Source organism: Amborella trichopoda, chromosome 7 (genome assembly GCF_054954075.1).
Source record: "Amborella trichopoda isolate Santa Cruz 75 chromosome 7, AtrichopodaSantaCruz75HAP2 v2.0, whole genome shotgun sequence".
Classification (NCBI taxonomy): Eukaryota; Viridiplantae; Streptophyta; class Magnoliopsida; order Amborellales; family Amborellaceae; genus Amborella; species Amborella trichopoda.
In genome coordinates this window covers 2732207-2739675 of record NC_142342.1, presented here as the reverse complement: position 1 = coordinate 2739675, position 7469 = coordinate 2732207, and positions in this window count along the sequence as shown.

Below are 7469 nucleotides of genomic sequence, written 5' to 3'. Positions count from 1 at the left end.
TCAAATTAGCAAATCAACCATAGTCTTTCTAAACTCCAACACTCTTCTCTTCAATCATCTATTTAAAAGGTCCTGAATTTCTGTCTAACCCTCCCCTACAACAACGGTCTCTTCAATGGTCAGAGTAAGCAAGTCCTTGAATTTCTCTATCTACTGCAATAAAATCACACATCAATCTACAATCAACTAAGTCCTAGAGAGAAAAAAAAAACATATTACTGCCATACCAGGATCTATTGATAAACAGGGCCTTTCTCACTGTAACCAACTCTTTAATCAATCTAAAAAAACCCATAAAATCAAAACTGATTCTATGAAAAGTCAAATGAAGAAAAGGTTTGAGAGAGAACTGAATATTTGAGAGAGAACTGAAGATAGGAAAGATGTTGGAGTAGGGGAGGGTAGAGACAGGGAGAGAATGGAAGAAAAAAGACAGAGGAGAGAAGTGAAATAAACTTCTCATCCATTCCATTTTGAAGAAATGAGAACCATCCATTCCATTTTGAAAAAAAAAAGCATCCATTCCATTATGAATCAAGGAAATAAATCAGAATATACATGAATATTTTAAGCTTTGTTATGTACAGAACATCACCAAAAACCACCAAATAAATAGAGGAAATCCAAGCCACAATAGGAAAAAAAAAATCTTTATGGAGGGAGATTAGCGAGAGATGAAAGTTCCATATTGTACACCGAAATTTCGTGGCTCCCATTTCAAGCCACAAAATCAAGAACTAATGTAGCACTCTAGAATCGGCAAACTAGAATCACCAATACATAAATATATGAATCAAGGTTGCTGATTTTTTACATGCATTTGGGGCATCAATCAGATTATCTTGTTCACTAGTGCATAAAAAGAAATGGAGCAAAAAACCAGAAACATAATAAAATCAAGGAGATTTACAATAGATAAAAATGGGGAAAGCCCACAGGTTCCTCTAGCTCCTGCTCGCAGAGGGTGAGAGAGAAGGGAGGCTCCGATAAGAGGGAGATTGCGGAGAAGGGAAAGAAGAGCGGCTCGCTAGGGTTTTTGACGGGGTTAAAATAGGACGCAAGTTTTGAGAGAAGGAATTTGAGGAATATGGTGGAGAGAGAGAGAGAGGGGCACAAATATAAAAATATGCTAGATATGAAGTGATTGAAGTACCTTCTCAAGGAAGAAAGAGAATCATTTTTTTTTGCCCACACAAAGTTTTTAAGTTTAAAAACAAGGAAAAAGTATTTATTGGGCTGACTGAGCCTCTAAATAATCAAATCAGAGCCGAGCTCAAAAATTTCACTAGTCCTCAAATTGATTATCCTAACATAAAAAAATACGTACATAACAAAAAAAAATAGATTTCAAGTTTTGAAAATAGTGCATCTTGTATCGTATTTTTTACGGTTAATTTTTAATATTTTTAAATTTTCTTAAATTGCTCGATCTACACTATTTTTTAAGATTTAAATTTTACAATTAAAAATAAACTTATATTTTAAGACTATCACAAATATTTCCAATATTGAAATCACATTTCTTTACACCATTTGAAGGTATGCTCTAATTTGATTGTTTAGAGCCTCGACTCTATATAAACCGCACACATAAAAAAATTTGAAATACATACATACACAAAGATAGACTTGAGAAGCTTTAACACTCCCAAAAACAGAGAAAGAGAGAGATGAGGTGGTTGAATTACCTTGGCTACAAATATATATTTTTTAGTTATTTTATCCTACAAACCTGAAAACTTTACATAAAATATGAAAGGGGACAGTTTTGGGTTAGTGCTCCTCAGTACGAGGATGTCATCCTCGACCGCATTTTAATTTTTTTTTTTTTTTTCCGTTAGTAGGGGAGTGTCCAGGCAATCCGAGGTTAAAATCTTCAGACCGCCTTCTAGACTGAGCAAGCCTCAATTCCTGAGAAGTCCGAGGTAGTGCAGTCTAAGGATAGAGGCCACATATCGTTGTTTTTATCAAAAAATAAGAAAGAAAGAGCGGTCCGAAGATGTGGACCTCGGACTTCTCTCTGGACTGAGAGAACTCAGTTCCAGGGCAATCCAAAGTCTCCATCCTCTGACCACGCTTTATTTTAAAAAAAAACAGCAGTCTGAAAATGGGGACCTCAGACTGCTCTACTAGGGTTTTGATGTGTTCGCAGAGCGAACTGAGGATTCTAACTTCGGACTGCCTCGATACTGGCCTTAAAGCTGCTTCAGGCACTGCCCTACTAACAAAAGACTAAAATAAATAACTAAATAAAATGTGATGTAATGATATATTCCTCGGACCAAGGAGGGGTCAATTTTAAGAAAAATAAAAAAGTTGGTTGACTGACCTTCCTTGTAATTTTTTTCTACAATCGGATCATTTTGTATTTTAGGTAATTATTTACGGTCTGTATGTAATTTACTCTATTTTTTAATCATTTTTCTCGTAGTAAATTTAGGGCCATTTTCTTATAAATTATTATTTGAAAATTTCAAGGGCAATTTTGCATCAGCTCTTCCTAAATAGCCCTTATGTTTTGAATCTATCTACATAATTTATTTTTCCACTTTATTTTTTATATTTTTTTTCTTATTTCTTTATTTTTCATTCACTTTACAATTAAATTCAGTTAAATGATATAAAAAAACTGAACAAAAATAAAAAGAAAATAACTCTATCCTTTCTCACTCTTAAGAGTCACTACTATCTTTTTGATATAAAAAAACTGAACAAAACGACAAAAATAAATTTAAGAAATAAAAGCAGTGAACAAGAAAAAACAACATCATCGTATTATCACAAATAGTGTTTTAGTTGCACAATAGTGTGTTTATTCTTGGGCAATGAGTGTTGAATGAGGGTTATCGTCGAGTTAGATATGAAAAAAACATATGATAGAGTGGAATGGAAGGTTTTGATGGAGATTATGATTAGGATAGGGTTTGGTTCGAAGCGGAGGAAATGGCTTGAGGGTTGTCTATCCTCCGCCCATTTTTCGATTGATTCATGGGTTCCTTAAAGGTTTATTTAGGGCTACTAGAGAACTTCGTCAAGAAGATCCACTTTCTCCATTTTTGTTTACCCTCTCTGCGGAGTGCTTCAGCCTTTTGTTGTAAAATTTCGAAGAGAAAGGCGGCTTTCATGGATTTAAGGTTTCGCAAGATGGACCAAGTGTTACACATTTGCAATCGGCAGATGATATGCTCATTTTTTGCAAAGCATATTTGGTAGATGTTGGCAATATCAAACGGTTTCTGTATTATTGTGAGTTAGCTTTGAGTTTGAATGTCAATTTTTATAAAACTGGTTTGATTGGGATTGAGTATGATGAGAGCCTCTTGGAGACTTTAGCGGGTTATTTGGGTTGCTCAGTTGAATCCTTCACCTATCTTGGTATGCCTATCTCAAATACGAGCCTCCCAATTTCTATGTAGGATAAGGTTATTGAGAGAGTTCAGTCTAAGTTGGATTTGTGGAAGTCTAAGTATTTTTCAATTGGTGGTAGAGGGTGACCCTTATCAAGGCTTGCTTATCTAATTTGTCTGTCTGTATGACGTCCTTTCTAAAAAAATTACGAGGAGTGTGGCTAAGAGAATTGAGTATATGATGTATAACTTTTTATGGGGCTCTTATAATGAGAAAATGTAGCTTCATCAACTTCGTTAGGAGCACGTGTGTACCACGAAGGGACAAGGTGGATTGAGGATTAGGGGGGTGACTATGGTAAATACAGCCTTGTTATCAAAATGGTGGTGGAGAACCTTTCAGCACCAGGAGCAGCTGTGGGGCCAAGTTTTAATTACAAAATATGGTATTGATAGGCGACATAAATGTATTGGTTGTGGGAGACAAGGTCCAAATGCCTCTTTTTTATGGAAATATATTTTCGCTACGAAACAAATTATTCAAAGTAATGTACAGTGGGTTGGTCAAGGATATCGGATTTATTTTTGGCATTCTAAATTGATTGGGGACAATTTCTTGAAGACTTTGTTTCCATATTTGTTTGTTAGAGTGGTGTCACCTAATGCTAATGTCATTGATTTGTTGGAGAGATGGGGGAGCCAGGTGGTGTTTCATTTATAACCGTATACTGAACTCTTTAATTGATAAATTTCCTCCATTACTGCAAGGCTTGGATTCGATTTACATTTCAGATCATGGTTCCGATGAATTGGTGTGGGAGCCGAAAAATGATGACCAGATCTCTGCAGAGTCAGTTTATTGGATGCTCTTTAATAACCAATTGAGATGGACTGACCTTAATCTCCCTACTGTCTATAAATGGCCTATACCCCATAAAGTACAAGTGTTCATCTAACTAGGTCTTCCGGAAAATATTATTACTGTAGACAATCTCATTAAGTGAGGCAAGGTGTTACCCATTGTGTTTGATGTATAAGATTGATGTTGAGAGGGGCCCCACTTATTCATACATTGCTCTCTAGTAGCAAGAATTCGGAGCCGGTGTTTCTCTTTGTTGAATATGCAGTGGGTGATGCCTGCACATGTCTAAAATATTATCACTTAATTCTCCTTTATTAACATTCCAAAAGTAAAAAAAGTGATGTGGATCATTTAATGGGATGCAATTATTTGAGAAGTTTGGAAGGAGAAAAATCATATAATATTTTAAGGTTTATGATGCAAATAAAAAAAATCAGAGTTTTTTTATTTTGTATTTTATTGTATTGGGTGAGATGTGTTGAAGGGAGGAAGATTTAGATCGACTAAGTTCACTGGTTTTAGAAATATGGAAAAAAGGTTTAAAGTAAGATAAAGTCCAATGTGAAAAAGAGATAAATAAAGGGGAGTTTTGAATAGTTGTTACAATATTAGAGAGAGACGTGAGGAAATAGATTTTTTTTTTTTATGGGTCCCTTTAGTTATTTATTTATCTTATTTTGAGTTGTATTTAATGGGGAAGAGTATCTCTTTGTAAAACATAAAATGATAATTGAGTAAATTTGATATTGTGCAATGATATTTATGGAGTGGATTATCTTACAGACCTTGAGAGATGATATATTATTTCAAACTTTTATTTTATATTTTATATTGGTTGTTGTTAACTATCCTTGCATCAGTTGGTATCAAAACCCGAGATCCATGCTAATCACAAGATCTAGTTATGGAGCCTCTATATCAAATATTTGAGAGATTCAAAGAATACCTAGTAGAGCGTATGAGGAAATTTATAGCACAAAATCTAGTATATTTATTTCATTGCTGACAATCTGAGGAAGAGGATGAAGAACATGAATAAGGAACTATCAGTGTAAAACATGTTTAGTTTTTACAAAGGAAATGGTACGTGTGTGTTGCAACTCATGAAATAACATAATGTGAGCCTGAAGGATAAATCCAAATTCAGTTTGGTATTCTAGAGTTCGATATTTCAAACATCCACTACAAATCATGTTAGATATATTGTTTATGGAATATACTACAAAATGCCTATAGGCGAAAATGAACAATGACTTTCCCTATCCTCATCACCATCCAAACTTCATCGCACGGTCATAGTTATCCGGTAGTATTTTAAATTTATTTTATTTTTTTACTAATCAGAATGATCTGAAATTTTGAGCGTGTGTACATCTTAGTGAGGCGCACTTAATAAAATTATGAAAAAAATAATTTGTAAAATATAAATTGACAGAAATATCATCATAAATTTTCAGGGGTATTTTGGTTAATTTGTATTTTACAATTTTTTTTTCTTTTCATGTTTTTATTATGTGTACATCACTATGATATACGCACGCTCCAAATTTCAATTAGTTTAGGTTTGTGGAAAACAAAATGAAAAATTAAACACTACCAGATAACTGTGACTGTGCGATGAAGTTTGGATGGTGGCGAGGTTTGTTGAAATCACTGTTTATTTTTGCCTATAAGTTTTTCATGAATTATTTATTAAATAAAAGGCACGAGGTACATGGTAGGACTGCATGACCAACTTATATAAAGCTTCTAAAAGATTTGAGTTCTATAAACTCGATGTCTATCTTCTCCCCACTTGGGGAGAATGATGCAAAAAAAAGAGAACCAAAGTTTTTTTATTTTTGTATTTTTATATTTTATTGTATTGGGTGAGATGTGTTGAAGGGAAGAAGATTTACATTGACTAAGTTCGTTGGCCGTAGAGATATGAAAAAAAGGTTTACGGCAGGATAAAACCAAACGTGAAAGAGAGAATAACGGGGGGAGTTTAAAAGTTGTTACAATATTAAATAATGAGAAAAGAGAGAAAACAGGGAGACGACGATAGAAAAGAGAGGGGCGGAGAAAAGTACATAGCTCTTTAGAGAGAGAAAGAGTTTTTTTCTTTTTTTTTATAGGTTATTTTAGTTATGTTTTTATCTTATTTTGAGTTGTATTTAAAGGTGAAGAGTCCCTCATTGTAAAGCAGAGAATGAGAATTGAGTAACTTTGATATTGTGAAAATACATTTGTGGGGTGGATTCCCTTACAAACTTTGAGCGAGAGTATATTCTCTCAAACTTTTATTTTGTTTTTATTTTTTGAGTTGTTATTATTTCTTCTTGCATTAGTTTCTCTCTATCTTTTGATGGAAAATTGAGTAACATATTTCATACCTCATAGCGTTGGTTCTCAATTACTGAAGAAAGATAGGGTATCTAAATTTGATATACGGGTAAATCTCTCGCACTTGTTGTAAGTACTTCTATCTTAAATCTCCCCTATAATATTTCATCTATCTTACTCATCTCTTTCTCTTTTAATCTCTATCTCAAAATATCTTTTTAGGAAATACTCTTCCGTCATCTCTCACCATAAACCCTCACACCCTATCCCAAAAGCCTATCATGGTCCACCTTATCTGATGAGAAAACAGAGTATTTATTTATCCCTATCGAATTCATTTATTTACTGATCTCTCGCAATGATTTTTTAGCTCAAAAATTTTGTCCTAAGAGAAAAGTAGAAGGTACGATGTCTGTCTCTATCTTCATGTAGCATTTTTCAAATTGTAATATGATTTTTTTTACATATAGAAAATAAGTGGTATAATATCTCTCTCACAAGTCGTGAAACTCAATTAGATTGAAAAAACACTTAGGATTTAGATTATTGAATAGTTCTAATTTTTTATTATAAACTTGAACTTAATAATAAAATAGTAGTATACTTTTTAAATTGTAATATGATTTTTTTTACATATAGAAGAGGAAAACAAAACCACTAACGAATTGAAAAATATACTAAAAAAAACCACTAACGATTTCAAAAAATGGGTAGGGGCTCATCATCCCCACTGAAACACCCAAAAAAAAGGGAAAAAAAAAAATCATTTTTTCTTATTAGCATTTAACATCCATGGGATTTACCTTATCCGATAAAAATAACTTATAAAAAAAAAAAAAAAAATATTATAAGTTATTTTTACAGTATAAGGTAAAGCCCATGGAAAAAAAAGTTTTGTTTTTTTCTTTTTTTTTTTTATATTTCAGTAGGGATGA